The sequence below is a fragment of the Liolophura sinensis genome, chromosome 9 (genome assembly GCF_032854445.1).
Source record: "Liolophura sinensis isolate JHLJ2023 chromosome 9, CUHK_Ljap_v2, whole genome shotgun sequence".
In the NCBI taxonomy this organism is placed as follows: domain Eukaryota; kingdom Metazoa; phylum Mollusca; class Polyplacophora; order Chitonida; family Chitonidae; genus Liolophura; species Liolophura sinensis.
The window spans coordinates 8,840,570-8,867,302 of NC_088303.1; the positions used below are offsets into that span (position 1 = coordinate 8,840,570).

The 26,733-nt window shown below is 37.6% G+C and overlaps 2 protein-coding genes across 3 annotated transcripts in view; one reads left to right on the forward strand and one right to left on the reverse strand.

Annotated features, from left to right (window-relative positions):
• The window catches only part of LOC135475526 (leucine-rich repeat and coiled-coil domain-containing protein 1-like), a 199,378-nt gene that overhangs the window by 124,308 nt on the left and 48,337 nt on the right, over window positions 1-26,733 (reverse strand). The gene's annotated exons all lie outside the window — the stretch shown is intronic.
• LOC135475527 (FMRFamide receptor-like) overlaps window positions 20,045-26,733 on the forward strand; it is a 39,167-nt gene continuing 32,478 nt past the window's right edge. Inside the window, exon 1 of the mRNA XM_064755452.1 lies at window positions 20,045-20,091. The gene's annotated coding sequence lies outside the window, so the exon portion shown is untranslated. The remainder of the gene's footprint in view (window positions 20,092-26,733) is intronic.

A 26,733-nucleotide genomic window follows, 5' to 3' on the forward strand; every position in this document is an offset into this window, starting at 1 on the left:
CACAGGTTTAGATTATAAGTAATATGTATACTAAGTTTGATGGAAATGGGTTCAGAAAGAGATGCATGGACACAATCTGAATACATGACAAAGCACCATTACACAAAGTTCCAAATGATTGCCATTTGATTGCCATGAAACCTACGCCTGCACAAGTTCATGTGATGGACAAGATGTCGCTAAGTTTCATCAAAATCGACACAGTAGCTTGGCAGGAGATGCATAAACAAAATTTGAATATTTGGACACTGTTTTGCAAAGTCCTAAATGGGGGTTTATATGAAAATAATAATGCATGGTAATTATGAATATAATTACCCGATTGTCATTAAACCTAAGCATGCATGCACAACTTCAGATGACAGGCAAGATGTGTGGTAAGCTCATCGAAATCGATGCAGTAGTTTGGGAAGAGATGCATGGACAATATCTGAAAACACATAAAAGCACTATTACGCCGATTCCTTAACGGAGGTAATTATGACAATAGATACCAGATTGCCTTGAAACTTATGCATACACAAGTTCAGATGATGGACAACGAAATCAGTAGATTATCAGGAGATGCATGGATAAAATCGTGTTTACAGACAGACAGGGTGATTCAAGTATTCCCTGCCCTTCAACTTTGATTAGGGGGATATAAAAATGGGGCCTGTAAGAACAATAACTGCCTATAAGGGAGCAGACTGACTAATGTATGATACATATAGGTAATTATTAGTGGGTTGCATGAATGGGTGATGGTGTTGTGGGAGTCCACTGATATATTATAATCATCATTGTCTCTACTCTTTACCGACAATTTTCCTTTCTCGATGAGGTCCACAGAGAACCTAGCCTCATGACAGCACTGCATGTGGCAATGAAATTACAGGTATCTAGACAGTCAAATAAGACCTGCAGGTCACTTTCCTTAAACGTCCTACACAAATCTGTGTTCACAATCAACAATCCTCTCCATCGGAGTCCTCAAAATATGAGGCTGGCATTTTTTCCAGAGGAAAATTCTGCTGACACATTTTTTTTTTTTGCACACAGACACATAGATTACAGTTCTTTGTGCTGAAGGCTTATCAGACATGCACATACATGGAACTGAATGATGATGGTGCCCAACCACAAGGCCATTACTTCAGCTATACTCTGACCACCAAGCTTATGTAACACAGAATTTTATGATCAATGGCAAGACGGACAATCACAGTTATATGTAACTGTCTCCATTAGTCTTCCTTCTCCACAGCCAATGGGGTCAGCTTTTATTGTCTTGCTTACTTTCAAAGCCATTATATCCAAGTAAATACAGCATTTCAGCTCTTAGACTTGAGTGAATATTTTCATTACAGTTGATCTGTGACTTTGATATGCAAGTATATACAAATGAACATATACACGTGCTTTCATTAACAAACTGTATACCTACAAAGTCAAACAAATATAGCTATAGTTTTTATTTCTATTTATTCTCATATTAATCAGATAATTTGTGGTGACATACGATGAGTCGTATAAACACACATTTATGTTACCAGCCACCCAAAGCTTTCAAACTGCTACACGAGTCAGTAGCTCTAAATAATGCTGCAGTCACAAGCAAAACTAATTAACATTTAAAACCGATGCCTATATCACTACTGATTCATAGTTGAACAAACAGTTCAACATTCACTCAGTCCTCAGTGGTTCTGAGAAATTATTGAATCTATTTATTTATCTGATTATTCTTTAAAGCCATGTTTAAACAGGTGTATTAAATGACCTTAAATTTAGAGCCCCTAATATGAACTAAGCTGCCTTTTTTCCAGTTTGCTATCAGCTCAAAAGCCTCAAAACATCTTTCTAAAGATCAACAGAATTGCACAGAAAATGTGCTGCTGAGTCATGAGAAAACTTTTTGATCATTTATCATATTATGTTCCTGCGTAATCAAGCAAAGATGTACCTCCAAGATAACTTCCAATATTATTGTTGCAAATGGTATAGGCCTAGAATGAATGATGATGGTGTAACGCTACATCGCCAATGTAGGCCTAGAGATGAATAGCATATAAAATATATCAAAAATTACATACGACATGTTTACGTTCCAAAAAGTACCATGATTGTACAGGAATTTTACACATATACACAAGTACCAGGATTTCTCTGGCCAGCACTACAATGGTGAATGTGTGAGCACTGTACACAACAAATATTTAATTAATATTCTCCACTACAGTTTGACCAAGCCCCAATATATACCAATGCGGGATGGAAAATTGGATGTCCCGCACTGTGTATTTTGAGTTGCTCAGGCAACAATTACCCTGGAATACATACAAGTACTTACGCTATTACTTCCTAGGACGCTCTTCTGATTTCTTTGTAACACATAAAGTCAGGTAATCATATATGTCAAAGCTTCTCTCCCTTACAGAAAAATGTGCAACCATGTTGGAATATGCAGTATCTGACTTCCATTAAAACTCTTCATCCAAACACATGATTTTGCAAATAGGCCACTGATAACAGAGTGCAAGGAAGCCTGTCAGTGAATTTACTCCTGATTTCTCGGTTTGACACAAGTGTTATTGTCAGTTAAGAACAGATATTGAAAGACAGCTCCATCGTTCTTCCATGTGTCATTGTCCATAAAAAAACGTTGCATTTTTTTAAATTGGTAGATAAGAGCAAAATGAAATAAAAATGTGCCATTCTTATCCACGCAAATCCAGTGTTAATTATGTAAAGTCAAAGGCGTTCCTAAAACATGCATTCCTACAGATTTCTATGGGAACAGATTCATTTATACAGCTTATTTATTACATACCATTCATATAGTACTGTAAATCTTCAACCTTTTCAACTACTACAGCAATTCTATTATCAATGTGAGACTAAAAATGATTTGTTTGTGTCATTAAAGAGGAAAACTTCATAAAACTGTGAAAATTATTTCTCTGCACCCCATAGGTCTCTCAGAATGTTTCAAAATATTGGTTACAAAAGCAGTTGAAAAAGTTTATGAATTAGGGTATGTATCCAATAAATGTTCATGTATCAAGAGTCTAGATGTATGCCACAGGACAGAACGCTCAACAAGGTTAATTGATACAGCTCTGTAAAGTAAATGTATAAATGGTTTGATCGAACTTGAAGACTTGAAATTGATAGCTTGTTGATAAAATTTTATCTCCTGTTTTACTAGACTTTTAAGCTTCCCCTCAGACTTATCTCCCCCAACATGATAAGACCAAATTGATTTAGTGAGCATATTACAGTCAGTGTTATCATTCCACAGTTTCCGGATGGCAGTATCACGAAATGCACTGGATTTGTGATCAATACCTAGAACTCAATCAAGCCACAGGCATCTGAGCAGTAAGAAAATATCGAAAGGTTCAAGGAGGAGTGGAGGAAAAAGGTTAACAGCGCAGGTTAGCAATTCCCTACAGGTTACCTTCCTCTTAAATCTGCGAGCCATCAGACAGGTTAGCAATAGGATTATAACGATTACTGCATCAGGGCTTGTCTGCAGTCTAACTTATCGTTTGGACACGATGATTCAGCAGCAAAGTGTTCATTAACAGCTTAGATGTATACTGTATACACAGTAAATAACCCAAAATGTCATGCATAACAAAGCTAAAGTGGCACAAATTGTCTTGTTCTGATAGCCCTACTCACCTTAGAAAGATGCTTTGAGGTTTGCTTGCAAGATTACAAGATGGTAACCTACTGGGAAAATTCACATTTCATCACCATCAGTAATATCTTGTTTGCCTCTAAAAATGCGCTGAGAAAAATCAAAAACTTTCTGATATGTTATCTGGAATACAGATCTTATTTGGCAGGAAGAATGTTTAACTTGTACATATCATTTCTCATACTGACAAAGTGTCTCACAAAAATGATGTCTACACTTCTTTCAAAACAACAAAATATATGCTTTTCAAAATATTTAAAGCTTGTGTACTATTATTAGTTTGACATATTGGTGCTGGAAATTATATTCAAACTAATGTTCTGCATGGTGCTGACCTCAAATACACTGTGATGAAGCCATACTATATGAAAGGTGATATGTGTAATTCTAGGTATATAGAAAAACATCAGATTGGTACAAGTTACTGTATTCAGGTTCGGCAGATTTTAAAGGCTAAATTGTTAAGCTCAGCATACCAACAAACAAAAGCTGGAACTCAAGCCTGAGGCATATGACCACCATCTAAAATTAAACACAAATAATACATGTTAAAATTAACCTACACTTAAGATACACCGTAGGTAAAAGGATCCATTTAAAAAAGCTACATTAAAAACTTTTGTTTGAATTATCTACAGGCTGTTTTGCAGTGTAAATCTTTTTATAACAATATCCCACCAGAACACTACGTTGATCCTTTAGATAAACACACATGTAAACTATTTCGCACATCTTTCAAATCCAAACAAGAATTCTGACTTCTGCCCAACAATTAAGTTAACTGTCATATAACAAATGAAGACTCCATATCAATAATTACCAGAAAAATGATATTCTTTACAAAATAAAGAAATTGCTGAGTACTATTAGTTGGTTAAGAAAAATTTAAACCATATTTATATCTGAGCAGTTCTAATTCCAAAAAGTCAGACAGAAAGTCAATTTCTCTAACATACATGCGATAAGTGTAGGATTATAATTTCAGCTTTTCTTTTGGCCTAGGGGCTAGCCAATAAACGGTCAGATAGGGCCATTAAATTATTTGGTCTTACACTATGCTCATGAAATCATTCACCTCCTTCCACCAATATGGACAATGTGTCAGTTACTTACCAAAGTCTGATGGTTTACTCTGGGAAACCTGGTTTCCTCAACAGCCCATGATAAATATTCTTAAGAGTTCCAGTGTGTTGTTAAACACCAACAAATCAACCGTAAGATATTATACACACATCAATCGCCATATGTTGTGGTCATTTTGTATCAAGGAATATACTCATGTCAAGATGTAAGTATCATGCTTAGACCTCGTCAGATTGAGTAGAGTGACGAAGTGTTTAGCATGGAGCTGTTATAGAGGGGCTGTGATGAGAATGAGACCGGACTGTCTGGAGTGGACTCAGCTCCATACTACATGGTCGACTTCCCTGCCTCAGGAAAACACCAAGCAGTTTCCACACTAAATCATAAAGCTAGCCTTCAGGCTGCCAGACAGCTTAACGTCAACAGCATGCCGTAAATGAAAGTCAACATAAGAAACAAGGTTATCTAACAGTCACCACATATATACCTTAATGATACTGTGATGAACCAGGCGGTGCTGCAAAATTTTTAATCTGTTAAAATGGCTCTAGTGTGAAGCAGGGCAAGCCGTTGTTATGTCAAGAATGGATTACAGCGTAATGTCTACACTGTTACAATGCATCAGTTTGTATTATAACAGCATACTGTCTTTAATGTGACGTCATCCTGATGAGTTGGGAAAGGAACACCTGACGTCAGAAAATTGACCCCTGCTGTGGGGTGTGTGATGCTTATTATGCTCACGTAGGTGACGTCAGAAAATTGACCCCTGCTGTGGGGTGTGTGATGTTTATTACGCTCACGTAGGTGACGTCAGAAAATTGGCCCCTGCTGTGGAGTGTGTGATGCTTATTACGCTCACGTAGGTGACGTCAGAAAATTGGCCCCTGCTGTGGGGTGTGTGATGCTTATTACGCTCACGTAGGTGACGTCAGAAAATTGGCCCCTGCTGTGGGGTGTGTGATGCTTATTACGCTCACGTAGGTGACATCAGAAAATTGGCCCCTGCTGTGGGGTGTGTGATGCTTATTACGCTCACGTAGGTGACGTCAGAAAATTGACCCCTGCTGTGGGGTGTGTGATGCTTATTACGCTCACGTAGGTGACGTCAGAAAATTGGCCCCTGCTGTGGGGTGTGTGATGCTTATTACGCTCACGTAGGTGACGTCAGAAAATTGACCCCTGCTGTGGGGTGTGTGATGCTTATTACGCTCACGTAGGTGACGTCAGAAAATTGACCCCTGCTGTGGGGTGTGTGATGCTTATTACGCTCACGTAGGTGACGTCAGAAAATTGGCCCCTGCTGTGGGGTGTGTGATGCTTATTACGCTCACGTAGGTGACGTCAGAAAATTGACCCCTGCTGTGGGGTGTGTGATGCTTATTACGCTCACGTAGGTGACGTCAGAAAATTGACCCCTGCTGTGGGGTGTGTGATGCTTATTACGCTCACGTAGGTGACGTCAGAAAATTGGCCCCTGCTGTGGGGTGTGTGATGCTTATTACGCTCACGTAGGTGACGTCAGAAAATTGACCCCTGCTGTGGGGTGTGTGATGCTTATTACGCTCACGTAGGTGACGTCAGAAAATTGACCCCTGCTGTGGGGTGTGTGATGCTTATTGTGCTCATATAGGTGACCATATGATTGGTCCTTTAGGTGTTTAAAAAAGTAATTCTGCAAACATACACCAAAAATGAAACTACACAAACATCATTGACAAACTTATTGATAAAAGTTATGAAAATTGAAACGGCATATTAGTAAATACAGGTGGCTGATATCTTCTCAAGAACAAACTTGGTATAACACACAACAATGTCAGCTGAAACATTTATAATATATTTACAAGAGAAGTCGGACTGATTCATAAAACTATACATTCATTTTCAGTTTTTCTCCTTTACATGGAATTAATTCCATCTATACTCAACCAAATCAGAGACCAAGTTCATTAAAACTGGTGGCTTAAAATTGACATGTTTTGATGCTATCATGGTGTTCATACAGCGAGGAAATTTACTCTTTGTGAACCTAGCAAGTGAGCTGACACACAAGTCAACTGCAAAGAAACACTGAACAGTGAACAGGATGTATTCACTTTAAACATGCTTCAATTCCAGATAACAGATAACTATTTGCGTCTGAAGAGAGATTTCAAATTTGATCCTGGATTAGCCTCTTGTTTTTTAGTCTTGTCAGAAAGCAGAAAACATCTGGTCAATTCCCTGGAGCCAATTAAATACATCTTGTCATTTCTGATAGTTGTAAAGGTCACTAGGCAAACATGACACCAACTTCCTTGTACATCTTCACTGCTCCTTGTATAAAGACAATACCACATTATATACTGAGGTACAAGCACAGTTTATGCCAATATGTTTTATGCTCAGGGTCAGGTAGCTGTTTGTTTGCTTGTTTGCTTGCTCAGAGTTATAAGAGAAAGGAAACTCTCTGAAGAGGTATACAAGAAATGAAAGCTCATTGCTTTAGTAGTATATTTTATTAGTTTGCAATTTTTTTATCAAGAAACTATAAAGATCTGAAGATAATCATACAACCAAAACCTATCTGTCCGCATTACATATTCAAATTATGAACTCATTAAGATTGGCCAAATAGCCTATGAGAAGGCAAACTTCTTATGTCTTTTACATTTACAACACATATCCTTGATCCATTGATATAACAATTGAAGAAATAGATGGTCTAACATATACATATTCCTGGATTATGTATAGTGTTCGAATTCCACCCTCTTTCAACATGTATGCTACATGCATTGCATGCAAACATTGCATACCTTTTGCATATTACTTCCAGTAGTATTGCCACCTGTGTCCGTGAGTGAAATATCAACATCACAGAACTTAGTTTAATCATGCAGTGAACATGTATGATCAACTGACTGCTCAATTGAGTCACAAATATAGTGGTGGTTAAAGTAAACATAAAGTCAGCCAACAAAGCTCAATTAATTAATAAAGTAATATTCCAGAAATGTTCTGAAAATATTTTAAAAATTCTACACAGCTTATCAAGAAAATAAATAGCAAACAATGGTCAGTACCTGGCTATCTGATGCCATATTGCCATGTTATGGCTATCTAGAGTGACGCCACAAAACCTAGGAACTCTCCCATACCAACAGTATTAAACAATGTGACCATGGGAAAATACAAACAAAAATGCATGATATCCAACCAAAGAGTATCAGCTCTGTTCCATGTTTAAAGGGGTGATGTTTCTTTTAGTTTGGCGCTCAGTGGACACCAGTGTTGTGTTTTAGCGGTCCTGCTCTTCCTCGTCCTGTATGGGTGTAAGCACTTGGCCTAGCTGGCTGTACCAACTTCAGGGAATTTAATGAACATAGCAGTCCCATCTGATTGATAACAGACTCTTTCAATTAGATTTTGGGAAGATATTTTCATAATAATAAAACTGACTTTGGTAAGGAAAAATAATGCAAAATCACAATATTTTTCTTGAAGCAATGACTCTCCCGAGGCAGTTTTATTGCCAGCTCACCCTAACAAGTTACTGCAGTATGCTTCCCAAAATGCATGCATTGTGACATGGGCAGATGTTCTCAGTTTCCTGCTCATAAATGTGTGGTCCAAAATGCATCAGTTTAACTCTTAAACTAACTGCAAAATGCAAATTATTGCATCGATATCTGTCTATCCACTGTAAGAAACTGTACTGACAATCGAGAGCTAATAGGTTTTTTTGATGTGACAGCCAAGCTTTCAGCTCTAGTGAATGGCCAAGTCCATAAGGGCTTCTCCAACAAGGCTACTTGGAAAGAATTGTCTGTCAGTGCCAAATTCCCAATGCTGAACTTCATCTTCTCGGCTTTTAAAACTTTACACAATTTTTTTTCCATATTTTTCTGTGATAAGTGTGTCCGATATGATTTTTTCTCTGCGCATATTTTGGCAGACTTTGTGATCACTTTAACTCCCTCTTTCACGTGCATGCACGTGCAATTAACATTAGTTTAGCATCATCAATTTTACGCCAGATCACAAGTAGACACGCATATGGCGCATACCCCATCATGTCATGGTGATATGACATCGTGCAGACTGACTGGTGTTTAGTTGTAGTGCCCTCTAAAATCTCAGTGTTAAATAATCACACAGTATTAATTCATATGTTTTTTTTTTTTTTTGCTTTCTATGTGATGGCTGTCAGCTTTGATCAGTAACCAGTTATACTCACGAATACTTCAGCTATAAGACACAATTATGGGTGGGTAAACACAGGCACCAGCTAGCCAGCAGGAAATAACCACACCATCTCAAAACCTAAGCATTGGGCGAGGGCTGAAACATGGTTTAAGGCTGTCTAGATCACTCAGCCATCTCGGCTATTGAGATAACACAGTGAACAGAGTCTGCATACTTGGCCATTCAGTACCTGTAATGGGGCGTTCACCTTGTCAATGTGTTACATGTACACGTACATACAAGTACATGAAGCTGGACACATACACATATTCACATGTACCTAATATGTGTAGATTTATTTACTAACGGACTACTGGGCAGCCTGTGTACGGTCATTGTTCTACATTGAAGGTGTAATGGTAATGACTTACTAAGTGGTAGGCTGGACAGACAGTCAATAAGGACAACTAACCTCGCCACACTGTGTAGGTATACTGCTCTGCTAAGAGACGTGTGTAGAACCACTTAAGCCGAGTTAATCCCTGCCAACAGTTGAGCTGATACGTTGGTGCCTGTTTTGGTAAATCTAGAACTGTATCATAAGGAAGAGTTTCCCCTTGATTACCTGTTACACTGGCTGGCCCCAGGGAGCCTTGAGCAAAATCTCCCCTTATCCTGACAGGTTGCTTTATTAGAGCCAGTTCTTAGCCCAGTTCCTGTCCAAACATGGCAACAATATGGCTGGAGAAGCCTCCAGCTATACACATACTGGTTACACTGGTTACAACACCAATCACCCAGTACATTATACCTATCAGGTCGACCACAACATCCACTAATAAAATCGCTTTGATTAGAATCAATCTGGACTCACTACAACACCACCAATTAACATGACAGACTCTTTTGCTTAATATTCCAAAACCAAGGCTGATCTACAGGCAAGTTTAGCAGGTCGTGAGACACTTGATATGAATCTTAAAGGACAACACATGTGTCCTTGTAACTTGATAATGGTCCAGCACACCAATCCAACTTCTAGGTAAAAATTTATCAGTCGCACAGTGTATACAAAGCACAAAAGCAACTTCTAGCTGCAAAATCAAAAATTTTCACCTGTATACACAGCAGTTTTGTTCATCAGCACAGTAACAGTTATATATTATTCCTCTACAGAACTTGAGCCCATTAAGCTGAGACAAGCAACTCTATTTAAATAAGTGTTCCCACATTTAGGCTGGTCAATTCGTTGGGTGGTCGGTCAGACCATGCATTTAACGAACACCTGTAACTTTTGTAGAATGTTGCAGATATTGTCAAAATGCATGCATTAATTTGTATCATGTCTGAGATTTTCATTTTGTGCCACAACACCAGGGATTTTTACTAACATGTATATGTACCATCAACTACAACAACACAAATTTGGCTGGAGAGTGCAGTCTTGGTCAGTGTAATTTTTTTTGAATGGTGTCATATATTGTACCATGAAAAATACATATTCCTCCACTATGGTGATCTGTGAAATAGATACAATTTTACACAGTCCATCCTGAAAATTGTTTACTGCTAAGCACAGACAATATGCTTATTTAAGATTAATGGTTTAAGATTATCTCAGGAGTGGTGGTGGATTAAAGCTGGTATGTATCTGAAAATTTCCATACAGAAAATGCTAAACACTGGTAAATGTTTGTTTCCATTAGGTTAAAGATAATTCGTGAACATACATATATTCACTTTTATATAAATATTAGCAATGTCAAAATCGCATTTACCTCAATTTCCCAACTGGTGAATAGATTACACCACAACCAATTAAGTTAATCCAGAAAACATTGATCACTTAACAGAGGAGCCTGTCTACCAGCATCCACATTTCAACCTGTCACCCTACTGTCAATGGCTAAACAATAAAACAGTGAGCTGTGCCTGAAGCATTACCTCATGCAATCCAGTACAGTGATCAACACAAATGTTTTCTCCAATGCAGTATCACACCCTCTACAAACTAGATAGGTTAACCAAATTGATTTGTGCCCTACATGTGTGCCATGTACTCCTAAGCCCGCTTTTTAAACAATGTTTATGGAAAGAAAACATAGAAAAGTTCTAACCCCTTGGCCAGGGAGTCTGTAAAAACCAAAAGTAGCTTTTAAAGTTTATACTGTAAAACATGTAAATGGCTTTAGGGGTGTTTTGGTTTATTTTTTCTTTTATCTCAAAATTTTGTTACCAAAGAAAACTGCGAAAAAGAAACAGCAGTCACTGCACTTATTTATTTATGGCTTGCATGGTCTTTACCACAAACAAATACATTAAGAAAAACAAAATCAACACTGCCTGTTAGAACAAACCTTAAGGCCATGAAGCTATATTAAATTACAATACAAATTGTGATTTATAACATGATCGGCACAGGGGCCATTTGAATTTGCAATGTCCTACTGCCAGCCACTTGCAACCTTGCAACAACTTTATGTCTACTTACTTTGATGCATGTGTTACATAACAGATGCATCAGTTACCATGCTGATCTCTTCTGCCGCCCTATAAATCAAAGTTGTTTCAAAGCTGCATTGTTCAGTGCTTGTTCCTGCAGCAGCTCATGCTTTCATTATAAACTTCTATACATTAAAAATCTTGTCAAGCTCAAATGATGTAATAGGGGTGTCTTTTGCAAGAGAAAAATAATTGCACACCGGAGATTTCAATAAAATTCACAACAACACTATAGACAATTGGTTGGTAGGGGAAAGAAACCTATTACAAGCAACCCTGGTGTTAATCATACTGAAAGAGCCTGGAAGTCCATAAAACTATGAACTAACCAGCACTAACAGTCACTGCTAGATCTATTACATGAATACCTCTATTACCCTTGGGGTCAATATTCAGTTACATATGATATGTGGCTTTTTTTTAGACCCTCTCCCACATGAGCTGATGATGTATTCATGAAAAAGCTGGGGTCTAAACCAACCTGACCAGCTAAATGCCACAGGGGAGAAGTGAACTCTTAATCAAGAGGCCAGGAAGAAAGCACAACACCTCCTACAATATGTCTCTCCAAACCCTGGACACTCGCTACCCAAACTGATTAGTTGTGTTAAGCCAGCTGACACTCGCTGGGGCTTTGTCTGCACCGTCTGGATGGGAAGTTTAGATTACCGAGAAATACCTAAGCCATAACACACAGCTCGGAAAGCTATCAGAGGCTCTTTGCCAGATCCATGCAAGTTTCACATTTAACAGGACATCATGTTAAGAAGGAAAAAAAAAGAGGGAACAAATAATAAAAAATTATCCCAAAAAATAAATAAATAATTGCAATATGTCTACTAGATCCAACAAATAATGAAGCACTTCTAAATCTAACATAATCATAGTACTTGGTGCATTGTTAACTACCATGAAGGACCTGTCAATCAAGAAAGCCCACCCGATCATCCAATCATAAACAAACATTCTGGAACTATTGTCAGAGTTAAATAATGCATGTGCACCTGAGGATCCATCATGTCCAGAACAAATATTTTTCTGAAAATCTAGGAAACAGCCTCAAATTGAAACTTACACTATAATCTGTCTTGGCAATCCTTTGCACAAAAGCAACTAGTTTGAAAAAGTGTGGAAAACTGTCAGTTGTGAGAGCCACTAGCTGACAGCCAGTTGTCCCCAGCCTTCAGTTAAATGGTACAGAACTACTTAATAATGTTTTTACCAACAGGCCCACCAGGTGCTACACTCCAATTTCTAGGTGACAACAATACCTCAGATTCTTCAGACAATGTACCCTAATTCATCGACCTTTTCAACCACCTCTGTGGCCATTATTTTTAAAACATTCTGAGAGAACGATTGGATGTAGAGAAATAATCTGCACACTTTCATCAAACTTGCATTCTTGCTAACACAAAAAATCATTTTTTGTGTAATTTTCATATATGCATAAATTTCACCGAAAAAAGTGCTTAAGAAGTCAATAAAATTGAAGATTTACAGTAAACTACGCATATGTTTTACATAATTCTATGAAATGGCACCTCAGGACTACAGGTGGTTTTACTAAGCTTGATGAAGATACATCAGTATATGAAAGGAAAGTGCAGGCATGACTTATAACAGCAGTTTCCTAACAACATTAACATGCATGATCTAGACAATACATGACCTGTTTAGGAACATATTAGAATCTGCACTCAAACCTAATAAAAGAGCAAACACCTGCAGGTAATTGCATCCTCTTATTGCTCCAAATATATGTAGCCTGTGTCACACAAATTCAGTATCAATCATTGGACACAGAACTGTGGATCCATTCCCCATCTTACTGATCAGGGGACTCATGCATCAAGGACTCATGCATAAGCCTAAGATGATTGTAAATCATCAAGATCTCGATCGTAGCTATGGCTTACGACTGACACCATCTTGCACAAAGGGATTGTGAAGTATGATAGCTGTAAGTTACCATCAAAAATTACGATCAGACCGACCCTGTTGTAAATATTTACACTCGCCCCAAAGTTAATGTTAAGCACAACTTCTTACCTTAGATCAACTGTTAGTCAGTACTTTTCGACTCGGTCTGCAAAAATGTGCAATGTAATTGACTTAAAAAGATGTTACAAACATTTTTTAACATGCTGTTGTTGCTGGCTGCTTGATCATTGTGATGTAGGACTCTTTTAAAGATGAAGCCAAGAAAGTTATTGACCAGTACATTGTCCATTTACCTTGGTCACCTTTCTGTACGAGGCAAGTTTGGGCTACGATCGCAATTGTAGCTTTAAAAAATTACAATCACCTTACAATTTGTAGCGCAAGCCATGTAAATTATTTTTACAATCAACTGTAAACTCAACTGTAGGGTCTACAATCGATTGCAGCGACAACAGCTTTGTGCAAGTTGGCCCAGAGGGCCTTGGTGATCGACATTCTTGCAACAACAGCTGTTTTTGTGGTACATATCCTCTACTGCTGAGGCTTTTACATCCATAATTAACAGCTCTGAAGAATTCCAAAATAGAACAAAAATGACTATAATTTGCTAAAAACAGACAAAATCATCCAAAACTCGAATTTTACTTTTAACTTTCCTTGGGGTAGCTATATACTAAGTTTCAGTTCAGAGAGCCTTTCATTGAAAAAAAACAAACATGTTGAGTGAGTGAGTGCTTGGGGTTTAACCTCGTACTTAGCAATTTTTCAGTCATATGACGACGAAGGAATCCTAAGAGTGCATGTACGTGTAATGTGCCTCTTTGTTGCACAATGGATTTCCACCACTCTTTTATCTAGTGCTGCTTCACTGAGACGACTAACCAAAGGCACGTCAGCCCCGCGAGAGCCATCATGCTGATACGGGTCAACCAATCATTGCACTACCCTCTTAATGTTTAACGCCAAGTGAGGAAGCTACAACATCCTCTTTTAGTCTAAGGTGTGACCCGACCCAGGATTGACCCTGAATCTACCAAAGTAGATGCTCTACCAACTGTGCTATCGAGGCCAGTAAAAACAAGTGGACAAACAAGGATAATTTTGCTGAAAATGAACAAAGCAGGGCAACCACGTGGGTATATGTCATGTCTGGTGGATGACTTCGTGTTTCATATTTCAGTACATGTGCACAGTAAAAAATACAGAAGTTGGTAAAAAAAACAGCAGCAAGCTTTGTTGTCTATACCATAAAGACACTTTGAATTAAATATGCAACCTTAAATACTTAGTATATACATCACTTGTAGCGTTACTCCATACATCATTGTGGTCCTCATCAAATTAACTAGGATTCTGTCAAATGTACTCTAGACCTAGCTATTGTTCATGTGTTCAATACAATATGATCAATATCAGATTTTCCAGGAATGTCTCTTCTACATTAATGGGTATATAAAGTACAATTATCAGGACCAGCAATTCATCAGTGTTTTCTTCACACGTGAATAAAAAGTTTCTTCAGGGAATGACAACAAGAAGCACTATATATTTGGTCGCTGCTGAGCCACTTTCATAGCAAACAAAAGTTATCAGAAATATACAGCTGACATTAAGTTTCTTCAAATGACAAGGGTACATAATTCTCTAATTGAAGAAAAGTTTGAATGCATTGATTAAAATTCATGATTTAGCACTATAGACTGCTACATGTGTAACCAATGGATAAACAAAGGTTTTGCCAAGCATGTGACGGTGGCTATATATTCTTTATAATGCTTCAAAAGTGATTCCAAGATTAATTTTAGATAAGCTAGTGCAATATAAATGCATAATGTGTTACAAATTTCTTGGAATAAATGCTACTTTATCAAACACAGAAACGGAATAAGATAGAAAGTATAAATAACTGCATTTCTTGATAGCGTATATAGTCTGAATAATCCTGAAAGTGCTTTAAAGCTCTCCATGTAAACATCACAGTATGCTTTCAGAGCTGATGCAGACACATGTATAACCATAAGCTTGTGTTGGGAAAACCATTTTGGCAATATCTGGGGAGCAAAAACTCCAAATTTAACACTAGGGAAGTTTATCTCCACTGAGACTCAACATTTATCATCACTTTTACATTTACCTATTAAAAACTGAGAGTCTATAATCAAACCAACTCTCATTTCAGATGGAGTTGATTAAAATTTGTCTGTGTCATTATCTTACATGTCAGATAAAACTAGTTGTGAAGAGCAAACAGTGTATCAACAAAATATTTATGTAAATCAGGGAAACCATGAAGCAAATCTGGAGGTCATAAAGCGATTATTTACGAGTAGAAAACATCAAATGAAAATGGTAGATTATTGTACACCAAGACGTCTTTGCCAGCGTTGACAGCGCAGAATCACAGTTTATAACACAGCCTGTCAACTCGGGTAGCTTTAAGTCTTCGGTTTATTGTCCCCAAATGTCGAACAGCATGATGTAACAAATAACAAGCAGTATTGGATCATAAATCACATGACCAATCCTGACACTGTAATTGGATAACAGGCGAGAGATGATCCATGCCATGCCAGCGGCCGAGCATGTATTATTAAGTTAGATCCTTCTCTGTCCTCTGTGGACTGGTCGTTGTGGAACATTACAAAAACGACCCAATGGATTAGAACCACACACATCACCGAGGACAAAAACCAGCAGGCTTTTACATAGGTAGCAGCACAAATGACACTGCTCTCTGCGGTGTCTCTGCTCTCTGCACAAAACAAAAGACTTGTGTTTTGTGCACAATTACGGTTGGTGTTATAGAAGGTGCGCCGACAAAAGAAAGCTGAAAGTATGGGGATGGGTTAAAAAAGCAAGTAAATAATGAGAGCTATTATGTCCTCACTTAGCTTCTCTGAGGATGGAAAAACATCCTTTCTTTTGTAACAGCTGAGCATGCAAATATAAATTCTCATACTACAGATGACGATTTTAGGCACAACAGCTCAACAACTTAAAAATCAAAAGGAATATGCATTCACTAAAATCACTAGGATCTTCCTTCCAATGATTTAAGTTCCTTAATCATCTGCTTGCAAGCTTTATACTGATGCAATGTGCTGAAAAATGTGGCAAGAGAATCAAACACTTTTTCACCAAGATTGTATATGTTCAACCTTTTCAACCAAAAAAGATATTTTTTTTTCATGAAATGATTTCATTAAAGGTGTAAGCTTCATAAAACTGTGCAAATTACTTCTCTTACAGTTCAGATTTCTCTCAGAATGTTTCATTCTATTGGTTGAAAAGGTTGAAGAATTAGGGTACTTAATCACAGTATGTTTTTCAGTATACAAATGGAAAAAATTATTAAAGTTTTACAGTGAACAAAATGTTAATGGTTCGACATCAAACAACTTTCAAATGATGTCTGACTAAACTACAAACAGTACATCACAACAAACAGCTTAACAGGATTCACAAACAGGACTGAATGATTGGATGAACACCAACTTTGAAGTGTTTATAATTAACCCTTTGACTCATTTACATGGCCAATATCCAACATGTAAATAAATAGAACCATCCTTAATTATGTCACCTTCACACATGATCAATTCACACAACATATTTTGATCCATCTGACTACTGAATGCCATGCACAATGGATGTGTATTCCGGATGTAACTAAATAATAAATTATTACTTCAGCTATCAATCCCATCCTGTCTTCCTTTGCCCAAAAGCGACACTACACTACACTGGGTTAGGCTCACAGGCTTGTAATGTGTGGGTTGAACTGTCTGCGAATGTAAAAGACAAGGTCTTTCCCATTCTAGCTGCGCACTGCGGCGAGCTGGGAGTGCCTGGTGGACTTATCTTATAGAAATGAGAAGGCAGTCAACCTCCCCCAAGGCAAAGAAAAATAAAGCTGATGTATATCAATAAATCTCCACAGAGCATGTGGAAAACAATATTCCTCAAAAGTTAAAGGCAGAGTTATATAGCCATAAAGACATATATGGCAGAAGTCTTAATCTAAACACTCAGGCAAAACATGAAGTGAGAGATTATCAATATTAAATCTTTGAAACATGAACATCACAGCACACACACACGTCACAGCACACACGTCACAGAAGATACACGTCGCAGCACACACGCATCACAGCACACACGCATCACAGCACACACGCGTCACAGCACACACGCATCACAGCACACACATGTCAAAGCACACACACATCACAGCACACACGCCACAGAACACACATGTTACAGCACATATGCCACACAGCACATATGCGTCACAGCACACATGCATCACAGCACACACGCCTCACAGCACATATGCGTCACAGCACACACACGTCACAGCACATATGCGTCACAGCACACACGCATCACAGCACACATGCAACACAGCACACACGTCACTGCACACACACGTCATAGCACACACATCACAACACAACACAGCACAAACACAACACATGTCACAACACGTCGCAGAACACAAACGTCACAGCATACACGTCACAGCACACACATCACAGCACACACACGTCGCAGCACACACACTTCACAGCACACACACGCTTCACAGCACACACATCGCAACACACACTTCACAGCACACACGTGTCACAGCACACAGGCATCACAGCAAACACATGTCACAGCACACACGTCAAAGCACACACACAACACAGCACAAACTCAACACAGCACACACACATGTCACAGCACACACACATCACAGCACACACGTCACAGAACACACACATCACAGCACACACACGTCGCAGCACACACGTCACAGCACACGCACGTCACAGCACACACTTGTCACAGCACACACACGTCACAGCACACACACGTCACAGCACACACACATCACATCACAGCACAGCACACACGTCACAGCACACACATGTCACAGCACACACATCACAGCAGCTTTGCAGGTTGGGCCTAGCAGCATGATCAGAGTAGATCTTGTGTCTTCACCAATGCCTGACAACCCTCCTCATTTAAAGCCTAAACGCTAGTCAGGGGTGGGGTGATCGGCTATAGTGAGACTAACACCTTTGTTCACTGAGTAAAGGTGCCATGAATAATGTAGGAAACATTTCACCACAGTAGAATTCCACAGCAGACCCCAGCAGCAGCAGCTAGGTACAGAGTGAAAGACACTCAACCGAATCCATAAGAATGTATGAAAAAATCTGATTCAGATCTTCCGTTATTATATTGTTGGATTGTTGCTTATGCCATAATCAAGATAAATTCTTCCAACCTACAAGTGACATCTAACACGGACTTTACCTAGCTTACACTCAGTTACAATCTGTAGGCCAAAAGAAATTTAATGGATTCCAACAATTTAAATCTAAAAATACCAATTCCTCCTGGAGAACTTTTTTTAACTGTTGTGAAAATAGACTTTGAACAAAGCTCTTGATTTACATATCTTAAGGTCTGGATCGAGGTGAACTCTGATTTACATGTATTCCTCTCCAAATGGCTTGACTTGTGTGAATGAAAGGTGTTGTCAAGGCCATTGTTAAGAACTATATTAATTTACTAACACAAAGTTTCAAATCAAAGTACAAAGAAGAAAAGATTTCCAGGTATACGATAATAAGGTCCAGATAGGAAACCCTTCCAATCACTGCCCCAAGATTACAAACCACTCATATACAGATGAAAAAGAATGTCATCACTGGTTGACAAATTTCCATGTGTTCATAACTGTGTTATATAAAAAAAAAAAACATTTCTCACAAATGAATGAAAACAAAGTGGTAATTTTCCAGGTGAATCTGAATCAGTCATCGGAAGTATTAAATACCTGTGTATGTCATGTATACGTCTACAGTACGTTTTCTTGAAACAAGTATTCCCTAATGTCAGTCATATTTCACATCAGTCTTTCATAAGGTGAATACAAAAATATTTAAATGCAATTAATGTATCTGACGTAACACCTCCCACCCTCCAAACTACATTTTAAGATAAGAAAAAATGCAGAGACTTCAATTTTTCCAGCAGGACAAAGCTTTCAAAACACCTAACATCAATCAAACTCTTACAATCAAGCAAACTGATGAGGACTATCCTGTAAAAAAAATTCAGGTAAATTTTTTTTAGAGATTTTCCAGATGACAGGCACTTATCTCTCTTGGTATATTTTTAAAGTAGTCTCTGTAAATCTGAGTGAATGGTTCGATGAAGAGTCTGGATTCTTTATGGTAACACAATCTGATAGCACAACCCACAGAAAAACCTACACTGTAACTCTGTTCTCCTGAATTCCCTAGGTTTCCCTAGACCCATTAATACAGCTTAGTTCAGCATCTCAGCCTTCTTCTCAGTCTCCCGTACAAAAGCTTTCCCAGAACTCTTAGCCAATCAGAAAGCAATGGGGGCCTCAGGACAGCAACAAGTTCAATAGAGGTGATAGTTAGTGAAGCCCGTGCGAGGCAGCAGTGTTTAGCTTACGGTTAAGGCTGAGATTATTGACGGCGCTCGACAGAAGCTAGTACAGTGTCTCAGTGACAAACCATCCGGTAAGGATAAGAGCTGCCCACTTCCCCCTACTGTGAGCGTGCACATGGTCAGCCTAAGCCAGAGGACTGTACAATAGAGGTGCTTCGGCCTGAACCAGGAATTACATGTTACCTACGCTATAATTATAGCAAAGTGCTCCTTGACCACAGGTGAGTGAATAACTCCATACTCTACCCACTACTTTCTACAGAAACCGTGACAGCTAGCCTCAACTCACCCTGAACTAAAACACTCAGCTTTCAAAGAAGTAATTTAAATGTGTGTTTTTTTCATTCTGCTGATTGCATAGTTTAAGAAAGATTTCTTTATAATAAAATAGTATTTTGGTACATTTTCATAACATCCTCTCCCAAAAAATGGAATATATGGTTTGAGAAAGTAGGAATTTTGTATGTGAATCAGAAAATAGGCATACTGTCCTCATCCATATTTTATTCCTTAACATCTTAATATGAATAAATCTTTAAACAAGTTTGGAAAACATAGATTTCATTTACCAAATTAATGAGTGTGATCCTGAACTGACATCTTGCAATTACTAATTTTTAAGTACCTGAAACTTATAATTGACTTAATTAGATTAATTGTTGCACTACATAATTATAGGGTTTTGACTTTGTTTAAACATTAATTTGACTTTGTCATGCTGACTACATATCCAATTCTGAATTGACAACAACACTTTGTGAATTAAAACTAAAATGACATTCAGAAATTAAACTACCCAAAGTGTCAGTGATATTCAACATGTACAGACAAAAAAAAATTCCTCAGCATCTTTTGATATCACATGTATCAGCAACAGGAAGAACAATCCTGCCAGAACATTGAACATTAACAAGACTATAGAGCCCAAGGGAATCCGATAACTAACCTGATAGAGCCAAGCATCAGCCCGGAGAATAGGCACCTAGACATATTGTTATGAAGCAATGCATTTGAATTGATGGATACATTATCAGTCTTGTCAGAACCGTTGAATACGTGTACCGAGAAAACGTCTCTGCTACAATAACACAGCAGGCTTTTCTAAGATGGATATAGTGCATAATGGTGACAACCACAAATACTTTCTCACCTTCATTACCCTTTATTTTACTGTGTTCAAGAAAAGAATAAAGACTTCAAAATTAATATACTTGACAGCTGTATTTCCTAGAAAGTTTTGCTATATTTAAAAAGTCAACTTTATCAAGCACGGAATCATCCCATTAATGTCTACCAGCCGTTTTGTGGTTGTTTCAAAATGTACAGCTGTACAGAAAGGCTGCAATTCAGAATGGAAATCTTAAAGAACACAGACGTTAAAGAGTACAAAGGGAGCTGTCAAAACAATAGATATACCTCTGACAGATAAATTAAACAGCTAAAAGCTTTTTACAAATGTGCATGCATCAGCCTTTTGTTCACGGCAGAGCAATCATAACAATGGAAGAATTACATCATTAAATCTGCGAGTATAAAAAAAAATATTTGTTTTGTATAATTTTGGTCATTCAAAATGTTTGCATGCCATGCCTGTTTTATGAAATGTATAGTAATGAAATACAGCAGGTAAGAACATTTTTATATATTATAGATGTATGTATAAATTAATTATCACATATTATCAGTATATACATACATTATGTTATTACACATTTTCTAAAATATTATACCTGAGCCACCCCCATTTGAGTGTTAATCATGTCTTGAGAAAAGCCAATAATCTGACCTGGACTAGTAGCTACCTATAACATTATAAAGTCTATATTGACCTTTGATCCAAGAAAACGGATAATTTTGCAAAAATTGTCTCTGGTACAGACAATATCAACAGAAACAATTAGCTGCTACATTATTATCATCGATGTACTTTAAAAATGCACAATGCAATTTCCCGCAATGATGACGATGATTACAGCCTGTTGTTCATTAATGAAAAAATGTGATGTACATGTAAGATTTTCCAAAAGTGAGCAAAACCTGGTCTTTGGTGTACACCATTTACATATTTACACCAATCATACTTTTAGTTACGAATGATCTTCTTGTAACATATAATACACAACAAAGCCAAAAACCTTGCATGTAAATTAATACACAAGGTTCAATATTTGACAGAAAGAAAACTTTCAATGACTCAATGACATACAGGTTTGCAGGCACTGATAGTAATTTCTTTGATGACCTAGCAGTATGTAATAAAATCATTTCTGATTAGCTGGTGTGAGAGATCACATGACAAGTCCAGGCTATTCCCAGCCTATCAGCTGAAGTTTAGCTATAGCTGTTTTAAACAAGCATGATGAAAAGTGCAGTTTTTAACTCAGGAAACCATCTCTGCACTGCCAGAAAATCAGCAGAGACTGTGTATCTTTATAATATGTTGAACAGAAACAGTACATGTCATGTACACAGACAAAAAAGGCACTGAGCGAAACAGTTAAGCAATGATTTTTTTCCTTAACCAAATGGCCCTTTTGGGCGAGGGGCAGCATTAGGTAACCTTAAATGCTCAGAAGACCTGGATTGAGCACTGATAGCCATCAATGTTAAAAGACAGGAAGTTAAAAATTTCATGGCATGGGACCTGCACACCAGCCAACATACAGACAGACTAACTACCAGATGTCCTTGTCTCAGCTAAGTCTATTCAGTAGGAAATTTAGAGAATATATATCCCATCACAAATATGCAAACCTTGGATAAAGCTGCTTTTCTTTAACTTGACCACAAAATGAATCTGCAAACAAATCAAAATCTGATAATATTTGAAGCTCAGTCATTGCACAGAGACCCAATTTGCAAAGATCAATCAAAACCAAGGAAATCATTGCTGTTTTGTGATTCTGTAGTCAACACATACATTTTCACACTACTGCACTGAGCCACCAAGTCAACCAATAAAAATCAAAGACTAATTTTAAACTAGCTGAAAGTTGACAGACTTGACAGGAAGCCGTATCAGCACAAGCTAAGCTTAGCTTTAACTTGCTGAATACTCCCAGTCTGTCTGACCGTAATTAATAATGTAGTGTTTCGGATCTGTGATTACCCTCTTACCCTAGGAAACGACATGAGCTTTACCACAGAGCTAACATAATACTCAAGAGGGACACTTCTTATCCTCAGGAACTAAAGAAAAAAGGAGACCGTGCCCAGTTTATAGGTATCACAAACATTAAAACAAACAATTCACTATGTAGATGTAGATCATGAAAAAAAAAACAAAAAAACAGTTTTTATTCACTTGTTCAGGTTTAGGTCTTACACGTCTTAGGATGCTCTACAAACCTCATAACAAATGTAACAGATTTTATAGCACAGTGTACAATATTCAGTAATATTGATCCAGACTTGTGTATTTATTTTATTGGTATTTAATGATGGCGATAAGGTCCATGGGTGGAGGAAAGCAGATACCGACCTCTGCTGTAGAGAAAATAATGACAGCTGGACACAGAATATAAATATGCACGTGTAGCGTTTACAATGATATATGAATGAGTGAATTAAGAGCACAACTGCGGTTCACATTATACATTCAACAGATTCAATAAATTTTGCCATTCCATTTCATATGCCATTAATTTCATGCAGTTAGTGTGAGTTTTCATAGGCCATATAACTTCTGAAAAATTAACTATCAATGAAGTGAAATCAATATCAATGTGATAAACCAAGACTCAAGAATCTGTGGGCCTTTACTGGTTCATTTCAATACAAAGAGCCTCTGACTCTTTGACTGGCTGTGTTTTGAATCTGATATCCACGACGGCCACTTCTGACACCAATGTTAATATTCTGAACTGGCTTAAAGCAGGCCATATAGCTAAAACTGTCTGGGATAGAGCCTGTCCTGTACCTGACCAGAAGCCATGATCAAACCCATATGTCTACCGATTTCCCAGCACAATTCATACCCACCTCAAGGGCAATGGATGTGGCACACCTTGACTTAAGACAATACACAAAAGAACAGCAGTCTGGCTTGCCAATCATGATTGAATCCCTATATACAGCCATTCTTTTTGAATTTCAATTTTCACTTGGGATATTTCTGGTCGGTGGCTTATGCTGTCAGAGTAACACTTCCTCACTCAATTCCCTCTTCATGGATGAGAGCTTTAATCCTTTAATCTGATTTGCAGACAGACGCCACTAATTTGTCTGCAGGGTTCTGCCATTCCGTTTTGCCAGCATGGAAACAGACACTCCCGTACATTTATACTGAGACAACATAGCTGCATCAATACAACCACTCTTTGGTTCATAAAAGTCAAATGAACTTGTGAAGAAAGTACGTGTGCCACTGAATCCTCTTAATTTTCCAGTCTACACGCCTTATAATAACCACATAAACAAGGCATATTGCTGCAGTTAACTTGAAACAAACAGATTTGTTTTTAAGTATATTCCTAATGAAATCAAGGAATATTAAATAGACCGGTGGTGGTGGAGTCCTAACCAAACTTCTTTTTTGTTTAATGAGCATTCGAAATACTTTCATACAGGCTAAATTCACACTTCTATACCTATGCAATATGTAACTTTACTACAATAAATATATATATATACCATTCAAAACTGCGTCAAAATTTGTTAAATTATAAAAATCATCGCCAGAATGAAAATAAGCAAATTTAAAATTGGGTTCAGAGAACTACTTTTCTGTTCAATATGAATACAACATGCCTTTATAACCAGTGTAATTTGAATTGACGTTCACTGTTGTTGAGAGGGCAGCGTGAACAAATTTCTTGATAATTACACCTGGCTACAGATCCTCATTTGATACATTTTTTTTATATGAACTTCTCAATTTTCACAACATGCACAACAAAATGCATCTGTCAAATATAATTAAAGCCGTACAGCATAGAAAGTAAAATGAAACAGCGAGAAAGCTGGCAAAGGGTCACACATAACTGGTGAAAAATAGCTTCTTGTCACCAACTGGCAACGATGACAATGCAAAATCTGCAGGGCAAATTAACAGCTGTGTTAATTTAAAATACAGTATAGAAGAACTTTGCACTCAAGTCAGTGTCCAATGCTTTAATATACAAGTATAAAATAGACTGCAGTTGAAACAGATATATATTCAAAAAAATTCTAACAGAGCAAACTGTAATCATGATGAATCTGAAAGTTATGAAACTCCATATATAAAGGCAAGTATCATTATTGATTTCAGAAAAACAAGACATAAAGCAGTAAAAAAAACCCAATAAATACAAATCACCATACTGACTGTGATGTCAAATGTGGTCCATGTGTGGTATGACACTTAAAGGGGAAGAAATCATAAAAATGATGCCAAATGTGGTCCATGTGTGGTATGACACTTAAAGGGGAAGAAATCATAAAAATGATGCCAAATGTGGTCCATGTGTGGTGTGACACTTAAAGGGGAAGAAATCATAAAAATGATCCCAAATGTGGTGCATGTGTGGTATGACACTTAACGGGGAAGAAATCATAAAAATGATGCCAAATGTGGTGCATGTGTGGTGTGACACTTAACGGGGAAGAAATCATAAAAACGATGGCAAATGTGGTGCACGTGTGGTGTGACACTTAAAGGGGAAGAAATCATAAAAATGATGCCAAATGTGGTGCATGTGTGGTGTGACACTTAACGGGGGAAGAAATCATAAAAATGATGCCAAATGTGGTCCATGTGTGGTGTGACACTTAAAGGGGAAGAAATCATAAAAATGATGGCAAATGTGGTCCATGTGTGGTGTGACACTTAAAGGGGAAGAAATCATAAAAATGATGTCAAATGTGGTGCATGTGTGGTGTGACACTTAAAGGGGAAGAAATCATAAAAACGATGGCAAATGTGGTGCATGTGTGGTATGACACTTAACGGGGAAGAAATCATAAAAATGATGCCAAATGTGGTGCATGTGTGGTGTGACACTTAACGGGGAAGAAATCATAAAAACGATGCCAAATGTGGTGCACGTGTGGTGTGACACTTAAAGGGGAAGAAATCATAAAAATGATGCCAAATGTGGTGCATGTGTGGTATGACACTTAAAGGGGAAGAAATCATAAAAACGATGGCAAATGTGGTGCATGTGTGGTATGACACTTAACGGGGAAGAAATCATAAAAATGATGCCAAATGTGGTCCATGTGTGGTGTGACACTTAAAGGGGAAGAAATCATAAAAATGATGGCAAATGTGGTGCATGTGTGGTGTGACACTTAAAGGGGAAGAAATCATAAAAATGATGCCAAATGTGGTCCATGTGTGGTGTGACACTTAAAGGGGAAGAAATCATAAAAATGATGCCAAATGTGGTCCATGTGTGGTGTGACACTTAAAGGGGAAGAAATCATAAAAACAATGGCAAATGTGGTCCATGTGTGGTGTGACACTTAAAGGGGAAGAAATCATAAAAATGATGCCAAATGTGGTGCATGTGTGGTATGACACTTAAAGGGGAAGAAATCATAAAAATGATGCCAAAATCGGATGATAGAACATCAAAACTTATTCGCAAATATGATCTTTAATGTTTTTTTGGATTTTTTTGCAAGAGGAAAGGGTATTTGAAAATATTTTTGTATGGTGGGTATTTGGGGCCAACTTTTGGTATTAATCCTTGTTGCATAATAATGTTCTAAATAAGGATGTGACGGTTGTCTAATAAATTTATTTGAATGTAAATTTGTTGTTTATATCGAAACATATCCATTTAGCCTAAATTATAACATTTATGAACATATGAAAAATAAAAATATGATCCGAATTGATGTTTAATACATTTGTTACCTGAAAAGAACAAATTCTA